We start from the raw sequence: 19108 nt of genomic DNA, 5'->3' as shown, positions 1-19108 counted from the left end.
ATAAATTATTATCACGTAGTTTGTTGAGCTGCAATAACTTATTGTTAAAATAAAAAAATAGTTAAGGTTGACACCGGTTTCATTAAAATTATTATGATAAACTAAAACATTAACTGTATACCTATGATCGCAAAATATCATAACTAAACTCGTAAGTCATAAGGATTCTAAATTAAAACAATCAAGAACAGTTATAGATGTGAATGATGTGATGAGGTGGAAGGTTCACTATGAATATTATATTTTATATCGTATGAATCTCTAAGGAACCTTTCTTGAATACAGAATACTCTGTATGACGACAAATAGGCTTTTAAAAACTCTATTACAAGTATGGATATTACTAAGTAATAGTAGCTAATAAATAAGTACACTGCAAAAAACAAATAAATCTACTACAAAAATAAATATAATTCATGATACAATATAAAATATTATATCTCTTTGATATAGGTATTTTATAACTGTATCAAATCAATCGAGATTTACTCATTTTTTTAGAAAATGTATTTTAGTTGAAAATAAATAACAAGGATGTATGAATGTATTCATAAATCTCAAAACATCTAATTATTGTTATTGTTTATCATAATTATAAAATTTAAAATCGATTTATTATGAAATATATCAATAACCGCGGTAAAAAAAACACACTATATAATTTATAATATATATTCAATATAATAGTTGCTGAATTGTAACAATTTTCGGTACAATAATAGTTCTATTTAATATATAGCGTATAAATTATATTATAAGTATTATTTATGTATTCAGCTGTAAAATTGTGGTCAAAATTTTCTTACTAAAAGAAATCAACAAATAACATTATATATTATAATATATTCTTATTACTTTATAATGCGATAATAACTAATTACCCAAAATACCTTAGTGTTTTTATTTTTAAATTAAATAAGTAGATGTATAAATATATTTATAGTATTATATCATAATGAAAAGGGTCTTTGTATCGCAGGCCTCAGCATGAAATAACAAGGGGAAAAAATCTCTTTAATAACTAATAACTACTATATAATATAAAACGTATATTATAAAAGATAAGTGTAATAACCATGCGAAACAATCGCACAGAAATGGGGTGAGCATGGGATGAAGCCAGGTAGGTTGGTTGATATAGTGATAGTTGGGCTGGTAGAAAGATCGAAAAGATAAATTAGTAACGTCGTGAAAGACAATCTTTTAAAAAAAAAATAAACGATTACAATAATAAACCTATTAATAAGCTATATATTTTTTTTATTTTTTTATTATTTATTAGAATTCAATTGAATCATATTAAATATAAAAAGTTAAAGTATTTTGGCGGATGTTATTAGTGATGTAAATAATTTGAATTTAATTTGTATAAATAAATCATTTAATAATATATGTTTCATTATATAGCGTTAACACTATATTTATGCTCAATTAAATCATTAAAAACACTTAAAGAATTTTAAGTGTCATAAAGCGCAAAAATTGCTCAAATGGTGACTGCATTATTGAACTTTATAATTTTTAAGAATTAATCGTACATAATATGATTTGACTGCAATTTCAATAATTTTTTAAACATACATTTTGAAGAACTCTAACCAAATTATGTTGTTGGCAAGAGAAATATTGTGGTATACTTAACCTGTACACGTTATTCATATATTTAGTTTTTTCTATGTTAAATATTAACAGATCTCGATGACGTGGCAGCTTCTCTCTCTTCTTGTATATTATATTGTACGCATAAAGTAGCCAGTCATCTCTCGTCGATTTTCGAATCTGCCACACATGTGAGTATGAATGCGCACGAAAACGTTTAACTTCAGTCTGCACACATGGAAATCGAGTTGAATCATTTACAAATACATATTATATTCTAAGTTAATTCTAGGTTAATTTCCATTTTGGTCAGTTGTAAAATGTGTTTCTTCGTCCGTGATTGAAACTTAGAAGACGAAACCATATTCAATATGTATGTCCACCATACAGCACTGCAGTATTATAGTTTGTATAGCACGTATGTCGCATATACACCCATAATATGCGGTATTTGAAAAACAAATTCGTACGTGTTTGCCTGTGGTCCTTTGAGTGTGTGTATATAAATTACACATACCTAATGTATATGTATCGCGTAGGTATATGTGTTGACAGGCCGTGTGTATAACAATGCATATGTAACATATATTATACTATATAGTATGTAGGTATATGGTGTGTACTGTCGGCGTGTGGTATAATAGCATTATACGTATAGAAATTCGATGGTACCGTATAAACCCAAGGTGCCGGTCAATCGGATTAAAATTTTATAAAAACTAACATAATAGACATGAAACGTTTTCGTCGTCCAAAGAAAAACATACCTATATATACAATTTTAAAAGAAATCTATGTGTCCGGGTCTCTTCCTATATAACGGAACGTAATCCATTCATCAATGCGTTGTTGACATTTAGCATTATGCTACACATAATATATACATACAGGTTTCACTGTGTACTTGTACCACCTACGGCGTGAGAAGGACAAAATTAAATTTACGTGCCGGAAACCATAACGCGTGGTAATCTCCAAAGGTCCGTCTCAACAGTGCTGCGGACGACAGACAATGGTGGACCAGTGTCTGGTCTCTAGTCTCGGGCGGTGCACGCACGATGAGCTTGAGAGAGACGGATCGAGATAAAATACGAAAACACAGTGTGGTGTGTGCGGAAGACAAGGTCGGCATGGCAGTCTCTATCGGACCGTTATAATAATGTTCAGCCCCGACCAAATAACTACCCCCCGAGAGCGCACAAAGCCATTAGGAAACCGGTTTTTTCTTTCTGTTTCTCTCATGTTATATTATATGGTTTTTTTTTTCGATCGTCTGCGCCGTCGATTTGTTTCTCCTCCTCCCTATTGTACGTGCTCGTGCAAAGTGGCGTTGAGAATTTTGTGTACACGGAACACTCTAAAACCGAAATATCCTTAAGATAATAATATTTTACAGTATATATATCGCGTGTGAATACGAAAATACGTGTTGATAGCGTATGTGTGTTTTGCGGATACAATGCTTTTTTGGTTAGACTAACAATTGATTTTCGACGAATAGGACAAGGTAAAAACAAAATAGTAAAATGAATACGAGAAAACACGCACTGTCGCTGGTAGACGACGGCCAACGTCTCTATCGCTGTTTTGGAATATATATATATATTAAAAGTGTTATAATAATAAAGCTTTATTTTGCAGTTCTCTGCGTCTATGATATATATATACACATTATACATCTATATATTATATGAAGGTTTTAGGCATATTATACGTGTGGTTAAACGCGATAACAATATGTGCTCTGCTCTGTGAAAACGATTAAAACACGGCAATGTGTATAATAATAATAATAACAATATACGAACATAATAATATATTTTATGAAAATACTTTTAATACCAGTAGACCAGCGGCAGCAGGTAAACCTACCCCAATATCGATTACGACGGACGACGTCGTTACCTGGATATTTTACGCGCTTTGCACGAGGTTTTAATCTAATCTTTGGTTTTACCGCAGTCGCTGACAGAGTTGATTTACAATATTATTCGTCTATTAAAAATTATTGTTCAGTACATAACTAGCAAAAACAATAATTATTACCTAATATAATAATAATAATATGTCGTAGCGCGTAGATACTCAATTCCAACGTGGCAACGTAAACATGAAGTTTGGAGCACGAAATATTTAGTAGTAAATTCCTTTCATATCGTATTATTTTCAAATTTCCGATAATATATATATGTACAGGTTCATTGTTACATTCAACTTAAAAAATAAATGTATTTATTAGCAAATCTGTAAAAATTTCATCAATCGCCATCATCATCAAACATCTTTCAATAATCAAAAAATGTAATTCATAGGCTCAATCTAATTAATGTAAATACTTAAACATGTTGTACATTTTTTAAAATGCGGCGTTTATAATAATGTGTTAAAATACTAAACAAAATAATATTTTGAAAATATAGGCGTTGTTCTTGTCCAAGAATTATTATAGGTAACAATTGTATTTCACGTTGAAAAACTAACAAATAATTATTATTATTTCACCGCGCATTACTTTAGACACGCGTGAAAGATAATATTTAAATTACATAAAAATTACCAAACTATACTATTCTATAAATTACTTTTTAGTTTGCTACTCTTTTCAACTTCCGTGTTGCAATGCGAAGTCAAAACGAAAAACATTAAAACAATATTCAACGTTGATTTATTTTTTTGTAAGCCACTGCTATATAGATAATTCACTCATTGACATAGGCAGACTTGGGATTTGATTTTTAGAAATTTTACCTTGGTTGTATATACTTAATGGTGTATACTGTATTATTCAATACTTATAACCAGTAAATTTACAAAAAAGCCACAAGTTTACCGCTACTTAACTAAAAACTAATTGTATAACTGAAAATTAATTTCGGCGAAGCTATTTGTTACTCTGCAGTCTGCACACTTCCAAGTTCGTCAAGTCTATGCTTGTTCAAACAGCAAACAGTGAACGATCGACCCGAAAACGACGAATGAACCATAACGAGTACATAATAATATACAAGTTAGAAACGAGACTAAAAATCCTTATTCAGCATATTGGAGTAGGTACTTATTACATAATATATGACTGATTGAAAACAGGCGATGCTAGCCAGTGGCCGCCGGTCAGCGCAGCATCCGACAGATATATTGAGTAGCATTAACTCTTAGTAACGTTTCGGCGGCAACTTTAAAACCGGGTCAGTCCGCGGTGTGAGAATCCTATTCGCGATAACCGTTACCCGCCTATACTTACCCCGTTAACAATCATTTCCGCGACTTAATGAGCCCGCGTCGGCTTGTGGAGAAATTAAAAAGTCAATCGGCGGTACCGACAAACACGTATAACACATCAGACTCTGAATAAACCGAGAAATTCGCGATTTGCCGAAGTCTACAAACGGTGTCGCGTGGGCCGCGTTCGCAATAATGATTTATATTGTATAACAATGATATAATACCTACAAATGTCGCACAGGTGGTAGGTATATACAGTGTTGTGGTTCCGCAATTTGTAACACGACGAGTGTCGGGAGCACCTCCGAGTCTCTCGCGACGTATTATTATACGTATATATATATATATATATATAGTTTAGGTTTTCAGGTATAATACACGTACACATTTATAGCCGTTGACCACCAACGGACACGATGTACTCCTTATTTATATACACCTACCTATGTGCGTATTATGTACCCGTATTATATTATTATGTTCACCGGGCGTGTGCGGCAATGATATTATGTCGTCGAGCGCCGCGCCGCGGGAGTAGGACCGCGGCGGTCGGCGGCAGGCCCACCACGACAACGCGCGTCTGGGTGAAAACATCGCATTGTCGTCGGCCGAAAAATTAGCATCGCGAACAGGTACCTCCGCGGCGGCGGTGCCGGCGATATATTGTGTACGACGATAATAACAATAATATTATACGCGCGGCGCAAAGGGGCACGAGCCTACAAACGAGACACACACACACACACACAATGGCGCATTATGATGTATACACACGGGCTGCACCGGTGCAGAGTCGGCGTAGGTTAATAATAATATAATATAACACTCTGACAAACTCGTATAATAATATAACACGACATGTACGATGATAATACGCGCGCTATAGTATATGTAACACACACTCGCACCACGGCCATTATACTTTGACCGCCGCCTCGCGAGTCCTCGCGTCACCGCCGTCCGCCACAGCACACGATATTGTAATATCTCTCTTCTTCTTCGTCATCATCTTCTACTCGTCGTGCGTGCGATGTTTTTATTTATTTTTTTCCCGACACTCCGCGCGAGGGTCATTTACACGACCCGAAAAGACCTTTTTTTCTTCCCTCGTCCGCAAACGCCGCCTCCGTCGCAGTTAACCGCGTCATTGTGACGGTGTGCAACGCGCGCGCGAAGGGCGCGGTACAGGCGGTACACCGCATACGATTACGCAGGTATGATTCTCAGATCTCTCTCTATCTCTCTCTCTCTCTATCTATCTTTTATACATCATATACTATACGCACACGCCGAATTGTACTACACATATCATTATAATGTCTATTCTCCCATTCATGAACACGACTCGTCGCCGTCGTCGCTCTTTTTTATTCCTCTCAACACCCTGCAAACTCGTCGTCCGATCGTGAAGTCGTCACAATATTATCATTATTATTATTATGTAATAATGTATACAATATATTATTATACTCTACGGCTACGTATATAGGTATACTCCGCTAAAGCGTTGTGAGCACTTGTGTCTATACGCATTATCGTTACTCTGTTGTTATATTATGTAACGCGCGGGTAATAAACACAGGTGGATTTACAGCAGGTAACTGGTGGCTGCCGCTGCTGCTGCTGCTGCTGCTGCTGCTACGGCGTTCATCACGTCGACTATGTTATGTGAAAAGGTACATAATATAATATAATATATGATATCGCATGGTATAGTGTAGCGTTGCGAATGAATCATCGTAACAGAATTTCCGGTGAGAAACTCGCGGATTCGTTGAAAAACTAAACGACATTATTATTATGTTATTATATTATTACGCACGGCCAAGGCGATATTGCCGCCTCGTACTCAAATAATATGTACATACATAACACGTCGTGTATAATAACACTGCCGCAGAAGATTAAACGGCCTCTTCGCCGGCGCGGCGCCGCTGCACGTTCACCCGGTGGTTGGTTGCGGTTATAATAGGTTTTTTTTCCGTTTTGTTTTTTGTTTCGTTCCTCCTTGCAGCTCTCCTTTAGCGGTTCTCGTGTGTTAATACTACCTATATATGTATATAATATAATATAATATACCTATGTATAAATATTATGGGCGGTCGCCGCCGCTGCCGCCTCGCCCTTGAACCACCACTGCCGTCGTCACTGCCCGACCGACGATATAATTTTTAACGTTGAGCCGCCTAAAAACCATACAGACTAAAAAGTAAAAACCATAAGCCAACGATATGGCTGGCAATATAAGCCGATACGACATATGCAAGCGGAGGTTACCTCGTTGTCTTTTGACCGCGGTCCGCGTTAGCATTTGGACACCACTGTCGCAGGAGGAGCGGTTACACGTCGGATTTCTTGGAAACAATCGTTATAGATTTTTTTTGTTTTTTTTTTTTAAATATTTTTCTTCTTTAGGTTCTGCCGAAAACAAATTATTTATTATTATTGTTATTATTATTTTTATTGCGTGTGCGTACGTATTGCGGCAAAACAACAATAAACTCGTGGGTAAAAGTTATGATTTTTTATATTCACCGAATAGCGGCACATACAATTGTTATTTGTGCGGGCGTGTGCGTAGCGCACGTATACAGGAAGTCTTAAAAACGATATAATAACCATCGGGAGAAAAGTTTACGATTAACCAAAAATTAAACATACATATTGTAATATAGAATATGTTTTAATAAAAATATAATAGATGTAAATATTATAAGTGTCTATCACATATAACACCGAATCTCACGAACTATACTTTTTCGTTTGCATGTTATTCGGTTCTATTGTTTTTTTTTTTGTTAAAAGTCGTTGGTGAAAAATCATATGGAAAAAATTAGATAAATATACACTCCATAATATCAAAGAAAAACTAACAGACTTTTTTCTTCACTTATTTAGTTTTTATTAGGTTGTGAAAGTTGTACAATAACAAAGTTTTCCAGCCGTTATTTTTATATAATAACTTATAAATAGGTAGACAATTCGGTATTTCCTAAATGGACCATCAAACAAAAAAAAATATGCATGAAAAGGAAATAATAATTATTACATCCTGTCATAATATTGATTCAATTGAAAAACAAGTAATTCCAATTTCAAAGTTTTTACTGTTAAAAAAAACAATTATCTTCCGATTGATGTTAAGGTATAAAGTTTAAAAATAGTTGTGTACAGGAAATGAAGCGTTTAACAGTAAAATGTAAAATATATAGATGGCGCCTTGTTCAGAATAAAAATTGTTTAATAATAATTATAATACTTACAGTTTTGTATGCAATTTTTTAATTGTATTTTTTAAAATTTAAATACAATGTAATATTATTTATAATAGTATTAATTAACGAATATTTTAAGTTGTTGTCAATATTAAAATCTAAAGAATGAATCGAAAAATAAAACTATTTATCTAATACTTATTTTAATGTGTATGGGTATATTATTGAAAATTAATTTTAGAAAAAATTGAATTTGTTAATGGTATTATTACGGTGAAATATGATTTAATAAATTAATGTTTTTGAAAATTAATTGTTTGAAAACTTTACAATCACTATATTTCAAACTATAAATAGTGATTTATTTTTTTGGATATTAATATTTATTACTTATCAGCTGAGTAAATACAATTTTGTACAAATCGTCAGAAAAATATTTTAATAAAAAACTTAATTTCTTTGTAATTTATTGCAAATGATAAAATAAAAATTACGCTATTAACTGTGATTCCAATTTCGGATGTCCAATTTATTCTTTTCTAATTAATTTCCATTGACTTTTTAAAATTGATCAAAATAATTTAAATGTAAAAACGATTGAATTTTGAAAAAAAAAATTATTGTTTTAAAATGCCAAAATTATGTTTATAACTATACTCACAAGTTATCGCTATAAACTTTATATTATATATAATAATCGTATTCTAATTTCTTACCACCCTCAAAATTTCGTTTCGCATTAATGTATACCATGTACCTTTATATAAATAGTAGTGTTTTGTGTTTTTATTAGTTGTTATGTTGACGGAAACGATATGGGCATTAATCGAACCTTGTTTTTTTATTATTGTTAATGTATTCGTTCACACGTTCCTTCAACAATCGACAGATGAAAAATTCACAACGTTGATTGTGGTTCCCAGATATAAGTCAGGTGTAAGTCAGAAAATCTCAGTTGCCAATTGGCCGAGTTTGTTCAATGAGTTGGTAAATATTTGTCATGACAAAATAAATCTGAACGAAATTTGCTTTGAACGTGGAACAGCAATTGATGGTTTCCGTTGTAACTTCCAATGAAACATTATCCCTCTGGCGAGCGCATGTGTTCACCCGAAATTAGACACGAATCAATGGTTTCCTGCCCTTCATCATATATACATTCATTGGCCGTTCCCATTAACAATATAATATAATATTGATAATTGACAATCTTTTATTATTATTATTATTATTATTATTATTATAAATGTTTGTGAGTTTTTAATAAAACATATTGGTATGTATACTTTTATATTAAATATTATTGGAAAATTAATGACATCGTCATAATATTGTATAATATTAATTGTCTATTATAACATTTTATCACAAATTCTTAAATACTATCATAATATATTCCTTATTATTAATTTAAACTTCACCAGTTAAAAATATTTTCAATTCAACATTAAAAGAAAAATAATCAAGTAATTAAATTTGATCATTTTATTATATACGAGTACAGAAAATTGAAAGTATTTTTTTGAAATCGTTTAAGATTTAAGATAATTAAAAATTATTCAGACAACTTTATTGAATAATTAAATACCAGTGGCGTGGGTTTTTTAATTCCACATTTTTAAAATTTAAGCTTGATAAATAATGTACCTAACCTACCTCTATAAATATTTTATTTTCTTACAAACTACATAAAAATATTTAAGAGGACACCCTCATGCGCTGTTTCCGTATAAATTAGAAATTGTTTGTACATTTTAAAATGTTATAACTTGCTTTAAAATTAAAAAATTAAAAAACCTATGAGGATAATGTTCTTACATTCTATAATCAGTAAATTCATTGTAATATTAAGCATTAAAAAGTTAAATGGATTCTTTGGTACGTTCAGTTTGCTATCTTATGCGTTTGTAAGCCGGAGCCACATATTGTACCACTGTACGAGAGTCCTCTTAACTATTAACGAATATTTCAAAACAATATGATTTTTTTTTAATTTCTATGCACAATATATTTTTTTTTAATTTAAAAATGTTTTTGTTTTAAAAAAAACCAAACTCTTCAAACTACAGTCCCACCTCTTAAGTCTTTCCTGCGATCAGATCACTGTTATTATGTAATTAGCCGAGAATCCGAACAGACAGTTATTTTTTTCCAGGAGGGTAAATTCGAACAACAATAATAATTATTAAATATTGTATACTATTATATTATTATATATACAATATCTTATATAATATTATATTATATACGCATATAAATATGTATAGGTATATAAACACTCACATCATGTGAAGGGTGTTTCGTACATTTTTCATCCCCTCCACTGCCACTCGTAGCAATTCGGTAATGATGACGACTATAAAACCGACCGACCTTGAAACGACAGGGTGCGCACACACACTCAAATGCACACACACACACACGCGGGCGCGCGCACATACATACACAGATTTATACCTCCTCGCTTCACCCCCATCCAAGAGACCACGAAAACAACCCTCTTCGCCTCGTCGTCTTCGGTTCACACATACACACAAACACACACACACACACACACACGCACGCACATTCACACGTGTACAATATAATGTTGTCGGACGGCCAAGCCTCTAGATTCCATCATACCGCTCGCCGCGCACAGTTCCAGACAAAACCATCGCCAAACTGGCGCCTCTCGAAAACGCGTATTATAATGGTGTACATCTTCTATGTGCGCGCGTATACCAGTCCGTGTAAAATATTGGCCATGCCATGGACCCGCCTACCTGTTATACACGTTATGACGGGGTGAGGGGGATTTTTAAATTAAACGAAAGCCAAAAAAATATATAATAATAACCATTATAATATGTTTTATTGTGTGTTGTGTTGTATAAGAGTATCTGCCAGATGAATTTTGGATGTACCATATGTATATAATATAATAAGTAAAGAGGAAAAAACGATTTATCAATATAAAACTACTATAAATACTGATATATAATAATTTAACGTGTATCTGCACGATTGTGTGTGTGTTCACGCCGAATTTTCCCACACAGTAAAACACCGGCAGTGTTCAATTCTAAATCAAGCCAGTACTAGCAGCTATTGTTTATGAAAATCTCTGAAGTGGTGTAATGATTTGTTTTTATATCGGTGAGTTGATAACTACTCGTGTGTGTCGTTTGAGCGTATCGTTTGCATTTGAGTTGAGTTATATTTCGTTTTAAACGCGAATATATTTTAGTTTAAAAACGTCAATTACTATAAAAATGTAATTAATAAAAGCAACACATCCTATCTTCAGTCGTATAATAATACCTATTTATTTTTTTCACTAATTATTTGATAGACATAAATTTATTATATTTTTTACATTTTTGTTTACGCTTATTACCTCTTGCTATGTTTGGCCTAGTTCAAAAATTTTAGGCGACCCTTCAATATAGGTACCTACAACCTGTTTTTTCGAGTGCTACGGTGGCGGTGGCCTTCAGAGACTTGAACGCCACCACATGCGGCACAATATTTTATACAAGAAGACTGTATACATATAGTGATTCAAGGGTGGGGGATGTTATAACACGACCTCACACAACAAGCATTTAGTTGGATACACCCAAGGTTGCCAACCTCACATCTGAACCGGTACACTTGCCGAGTGTCGCATATGTGGGTCGTCCAAAAACCCTAACCGGTTATAATAATCTGCATATGTATTGTACACAATATATGTGTATAATGTGTATACGCATTAGCATAAGCGTGTTATATAATGTCGAGTGTACGACGAAATGACCTCAACGGAGATTAATTGAAAAACGGTCGACAACTTTGTTCTTTTTTTCTTTTCTCTAACGCTGCGTTGAAAACCGCCTTGAATAGAATTCATAAATCATCCGCTTGGGATAGGTATACCCTGGCTGCAATGTTGCTGGGTCAGCTAATGAGCGCCGAATAAGCATAAAACTTACAAAAGCCGTTGGTCACTCAGCCCTTTTCAATAAAAAAATAAAACACAAAAAAAACCGACCACGTTTATTAAAGACACAACTTAATCGCTGATTCTTATTATATAATCATTATTTTTACAACACGTACATTTACCATCTCAAGCTCAATTTCAATTTATTAGGATCGGGCACAATGCATTTTCGGGTTGCTAATTTACAAGCAAGAGTTGACTTCTTTACGGCTGGTTTATACTGCAAGTTTTCAGGAAGTTCCAGGACCACAGGTCCTGTACGTAGTCAACGGCACTCTTTCAGTACAAGTTCCATCGTCTATGCTCAAAAAAGTTCATTAAACATTATTAATAATAATAATGTATTATGTTCATAGACAAAAAAAACAATATTAACGAATTTTACTGGTTGGTTTGTCGAGTTGAGGCCGAGAACTCATCAGTACTGTCATTAGAGGGTTGATCTGAGCAGGTTTTTGGATTTTTGTTGTCCCTTTGTCCTGACACCTGAAAATACGAATAAAATTATTTTACTACCGACGAAATTTCAGCTGGTGTAGGGCAAGGAAATCGACAGCAAAATACGCAATTAGTACGTTTGAATCGAACTATTTTTTAGAGTATAACTTATCTGAATAAACATTAATCGCGCAAACAAGTTGACCAAAGAAAAGATGACTACTTTAGTAAGTTGGTTTTATACATAATTTTAATAATAAACTATAAAAACAATTTAATTATTATATAATTTATTCAAGAATTCGCTAGAATTCCTAAACTTTATTAAAATATCACTGAATGTTGTAATTTTTCATAATTAATAAGCAATTTTTTTCTTATTACAAAAAAATGTTTTTCTTTGTTTTATATAATTTATCAAAAGAATCCTAAGGTTTTATTATTTTATTTATTTAAGAATATTACCCATTATTATTTATTGGGTAATAATTTATGATATTTTATTTTATATTCATTATGTTATTAATTATTTTTCATTACCTTTTATACTAACTCGGTATTTCATTATTTTACAATAATAATTTTATATATTTTTATTTAGTGCTGTTAATTTTTGTTTTAATTAATTGAATAAACTCTATGTAGATTTTATTTCAATGTATTTATATTTGTAGTTTTTAGTGCTAACATAAACTAATTAACTACAATTACCTATAATCATCCATATTATTTTCAATAATTAAATTTATTTATAAACAAAGGATAGCGGTTAATATATATATATATATATAAAAAATCTATTAGATATATCTAATTTTTCTTTCTTTTTAGAAATAGAAATAATATCGAAAATGTCCAACAGTATATAATCTATATTATAATATTTATTTTTATAAACTTATTAATATTTGATGTAAACAGCTAATAAATAAAGTAATTATTGAAGAATAAATCATTTAACCTCTCATGTTAACATAGCTAGACGCAAATTTTAAAGAAATTCAACTATGCAAGGCATGTCTTTATTGTGTTATATATTCTTACGTCTTGTATCTAATCCGTTTTTTGCGCCAATTGCACGTTAGTTGATTATCTAAATCTAACAGTTTGTTACATAATTTTTGTGTTAATTACTTTAATTTTAACTTTATTACTCGTTATTTGTACTGTTAATACGTCTTATAACAAATATGCTTTCAAATTTTTAAAAATGATTTTTTTCTTTTATAAAAATAATGATATATTATTTAACAAATCTAGCTAATGATTCATTACTTCATTAGTATTAACTTATAAGTATACAAAAATTAATAACTTTTAAATCAAACGCATGATGTATTTAATATTTCTATAATTTTATGTCATTTATAATAATATAATTGTATCAACATTCATTTTATTTGTATTTTTAGAATGAATATATAGTGCAGTTTATATTGAAACAAGCTGTGTGGACAATGAGTTATTAATTTATCGACAGGGAGTGCGGGGGGACACAAAATATTAAAAAAAATTATCTAAACCATTTAAATGGCAACTATAATGTCTGATTCTATTTAATCATTCCAAAGTAATATAATATAATATAATATAATATATAAATTGCTACATATAGACACTTGTCACATGCTAGATCCGATTTCCAATATCTTAACATAGATTAAATATATATCAATGATTTTAATAAAGACAGCGTGTACAAATATATATTAGTTCTTCACTTAACTTAGTTGAGCTTTTATTTAGTTATTTTACAAACTTTGCAGTTATATTGTTAAATAAATTGGCATTAATTGTATTAATTACCACTAGCTTATTACTTTATTAGTGTATAATTTTCTTTAACTCTATTATTCACCATACTTAAATATGCTAATAGCTTACTAATTATTATAAGCGATAAAATATATGTATACGATTCACAATTCATTATTTAGATACCTATTATGTTGAATTTATTTGTGTGCTTTTATTCCAACTGTGGAATTTATAATATTAAATGTATTAAACAAAATATTTTATAATAATTTAATTTTAAATATAATAAATGATACATTATTGAAATATAATACGTAAATTAAACGAATTAACGGTATTTAAATTCTGAGCAATGTAATGAATGTATTGTTAGTATTGGCAATTATTATAAATACTATTATTTATAATAAATGTTCTATATCAATATTGGTATTATTATTTTTTAATATTTCTAGTGTATTATAATGATGTTAATTTAATTATTTTTTTTGTTTTTAAAATTTTAAGAATTCTATTTGTTATTTTATTGTAATTCAAAAACAAACATAGTTACTTTAAATTATTTACATAAAATATTGACTTTTTTAAATATACTAACAATTTTAAAATACTTAATCTCTTTTTGAGTTACTTTTAGATATTTAAAACCTTTTTTTTTTCTGTAAAGAGTGATTAAAATTTTTGTGTTTGTCAAAAAAGCTTGAAAATGTTATGAAAAGTTCCTTATAAGTCTTTCTTATTCAATTTAAAAACTTAATGTACAATTATTTTTTATATATCATACTAAGTATAGTTCAAATTCTAAAAAATAAAATATTTAAACGAAAAAAAAGATTTTGGTAATTTTTTTTTTTAATTAAAAAAATATTATTTGTAAATCATAGACTTATAACTTTTCACAATTACTTATATAATTATTTACGATATACAGTGAAATTATAATTAATCAGATTAATTTTAAATTACATACTTATACCATGAACCTATACCTAGTACATTGCATGCAAGTATTGACTTATAAATTAGTTACAGTAAGTACATATAATATAATTAGCTATATTACATTGTGAATTAATTTTGTAAATATTATTATTACGAGTATATAATATAATATTAGTTTAATTTACCATATGAAAAAAAAATTCCAATATATTAACAATATATAAATACATAATTAAACATTCTTAGAGGTGTATATGCTGACTGATTGCCTTTAATCAGATTCGTTTTTCGTATAATAATAATAATGATTTATCATTGAACTTAAAATTTTTATTATTTTGTTATTAGATATTCGAAATTTCAATGAATTTACAGCTAAATGTAAAAACTCCAAATTTACCACTTAAATTGCAATACAATTCAATAAATTTTGAAAATCATATTTTAGTTTCCACTTTAGTTATACACTAATCCACTAATCTACTGCCTCATAACTATAGGTTAGTACAATATATTATAATAAGAAAAAAGACTTTGCAGGAAAATTTCCCAGGTCTCATCGTAAAATAGTCGGATTTTAGTAACTATTTTTATCTGATAGAAGATGTTTTATAGACTGCACTAAACTCAACTCCAATTTTTCATTTTATTTCAAATAATTGTTAAAATATTGAATTACAAAATTTAATGAATACTGTTAAGTATTTTACTCTATTAATTAAAAAGATTATAATCAAAATTGGTTAATTCTACAGTGCAGGATAACTATTTCCCTACAGTATATTTGTGAGGACAGGATGAAATTAACACCAGCTGCTTTAAACATAGTTTTTATCATTATAGATATCTGAAGTATTCTAGACATTTAAAATATAAGTAAATTGGATTTTTTGAGTTCACTTTTGAACGTTGGGATATTTACAGTTTAAATCACTTTAAAGGTTTTTTTTTCTTATAAATAAACATTTATTAGTTATACACTACTATTTAAAAGTATATACATTTTTATAAAATGAAACAATTGTAACAATAGGCTTATTTCACATAAATTAAACAATTGTTAAGTAAATAAATTATTTAAATTAATTAAACAATAAAAATAGCAATTTACTTTATATAGTAAATAAAAATTGAAAGTTAGACTTATTTATTATAAAGTAGATTTTATCTAACGTTCTAGCTTTTCTTGTTAAGAAAATTAAATAGTATACGATAAGAGAATTATAAAAGTAACTTTATTATATGCCTATTTTAATTAGTTAAGATACTCGTACAATTTAAGAAGCTTAATTTTTTTTTTCACTAAAATTCATGCTATTGGTTCAACGAATCGTATAACATTCTTGAACCAAAATATATTTTCTATAACTCGATAGCATAAAAAAAAATTAAAACATAGAGAATACGTTTCTGAAAAATATAATATAATAATGGTATTTGTTAACTATATTATTATTATGACAAAAGTGACAAATACATTATTATATTATAAAACAGTTTCATATATTTTTTAAATAATAAAATTAAAATTAATTAATTTTGTATACATTTTCTAACACATAAAAACGTTACTGATAAAGTACAAGAACATAAAATATATGATAACTGTGTGTACGTGCTTAACGAATTTACATTTGTATAAATTATGAACATTTCGTGAGCCGCGTAATTGACTGGATTAATGCAATGTTGCGATTAAGAATAAATATATTAATAAAAACTTCTCTTATATAGCCAGTGATATAAAAATTATGAATAAAAGTGATTTTAATGGGTATAATTGTGTTATAACTTATAAAATATAATAAGTAATTTTACAAGTTTTTGTAATTATTTTGTTAACTGTTAAAACATCAAATAGCACCTACATAAGTCATGTCATAACTATTAAATTTTTGTTTTAAAAATATATATTATATTTTACAAATATAACAACTATAGTCTGTACTATTTTATATAAATATATTAAAATTGCAAACTTTATCTATACAAATTGTTAATACTTGGATATAAATATTTTTTTTTACTGTTTCAACAGAATCAAGGGACAACACAAACTCTTAATTTTAAAATCGTAACCCTTTTTCGGCAGTAATTTTTTTATTCAGTTTTTATTTGTTTCGTTTATTATAATGATGCGTCATTATTAAAATATATAAACGGGTGGTTTATGAGTTACGTAAAATAATTTACATAGAATGTTTTTTTTTTATTTAATTTTTACGATATCCAGAATATAAATTATTTAAATATTTAAATAAAAAAATTAATTTTATCTTATTTTTAAGCGTAATTTCAAATGGTTGATATTCAAACTTTATAAGATATTCAGTTGGCAAAAACTAAACTTTTTATTTAATAAAATCAGCATTTTTATTTTTTTTATAGAAATTGAAATAAATTGTTCTTGATTCTTTTGTTTTAAATTGATAATTAATTTGTCAAAAAATGTTAAATGATACTTTTCTTGCGTTGAAACGCCTTTGGAGTTTGGATATTTGAATGGAATTACAATTCTTGATCCATATAAAATTCTAAAGTATATAATAACAATAAAAATAATACATCTATTCATTATTATATTTAACAGTCTTACAATTATAGTAATTATACAATAAATTATATCAATAAGTTTAATTAAGTTTAATTTATTTTTGCTGGTAACACAATAATCATTTAAAAAAATTAAATTTGCTTGATACTTAAAATGAATTTGTATGCATAAATTGTTTTAACTTTTATTATAAATTAACGAGTTCTATTATAGAATACCTAAATTACGAAGATTTAATTGTAAAGTACATAAATTATTTTTTTTTAAATACATTTTTCATTTATATAGTTTAATTTTTAACTTACTTTATTTTTCCTTTGATCTTCCACTGATAAGTTTCTTTACGATTGTTTTTTCTCTCATGACATTTAATTTTTGGTTTGTTACGACGGATCCTCCGGTCTCCTAAGTCCATTCTATTGACCCGTATCTCTGGTAACCAAGACCTGTTTTCTCTATTCAGCTTGAACGACGGTAAAATTACTACTTGTTACTAATTAATTTATTAATGTAACCAAATTAAAAGATAATTATATTTCATTTATTTTAATATTTACAAAAAAAAATTCACAATTAAATAACATTAACAATGTTTCGGGACGCTCGCAATAATTTATTCGGTGTCTATGCTATATTAATCGGGAACAATCGTATAATTGCCAAAGTGCTGAACTGCGGGCGTGTGTGTTTAAATACGTGTCGGTGAATAATGACAGGTGCCTGAATTTATAATAATAATGAATAACCGTGTCGGATTAATGTTTCAGAGCCGGTAACAGGGTGGTACGCCAGGTCAAGCGATGTTACGCTACATGTCGAGTAGATCGAAGAAGTTTTTTTTTCATATTTACTTTTCTACTTTTCTACCTTTAACGAACTCTGTAATTGGTTATTATCTAATAACAATATTAGACATAGAGTTATAGCGGGTATTTTGAATATTTTGTTTTATTTTCACGGTTATTTTAATACTCTATATATTTTAGTGCTTTTGTTCATTCACATACATCACATACATCTTGTGCATATTGAAATAGTGTTAAAATTTACACAACGACACGCCCTTATCGAAAAAATAGACCCTCGCAAAATGGATCGTTGGAAATGCACAAAAAAAAAGAGGAAAACAAATCTTGGTTGAATTGCAAAAAAAAACCTCTTGCGACTGTTTTCGTTTTTACTTTAAACTTTATACTATATACACCAACAAAAATTGAAAAAATTCATAAAAATCTAACGTTGTTAAAATACAAAAATAGAGGCGGGATATATTTCAATACTACCCTTCATAAAATTAACGACTATCTTAAATATTGGATAATAAAATTGGGCCATGGAGACAGTGCCGGATTGAGACTTTCCGGCCCACCGAAATTTTAAATTTCTATCGGCCCATTCATTGGTGGAGATTTG

At 29.3% G+C, this 19108-nt stretch overlaps 1 pseudogene; it reads right to left on the bottom strand.

The window, feature by feature from the left end:
* Positions 1 to 12121: 12121 nt before the first annotated feature.
* On the bottom strand, positions 12122 to 18169 carry LOC113548458 (annotated as a pseudogene).
* Positions 18170 to 19108: the final 939 nt, after the last annotated feature.

The sequence above is a fragment of the Rhopalosiphum maidis genome, chromosome 1, assembly GCF_003676215.2.
Source record: "Rhopalosiphum maidis isolate BTI-1 chromosome 1, ASM367621v3, whole genome shotgun sequence".
NCBI classification, from domain to species: Eukaryota; Metazoa; Arthropoda; class Insecta; order Hemiptera; family Aphididae; genus Rhopalosiphum; species Rhopalosiphum maidis.
The sequence above is the reverse complement of the archived record's forward strand: the minus strand, read 5'-3'. Positions and strand labels throughout refer to the sequence as shown.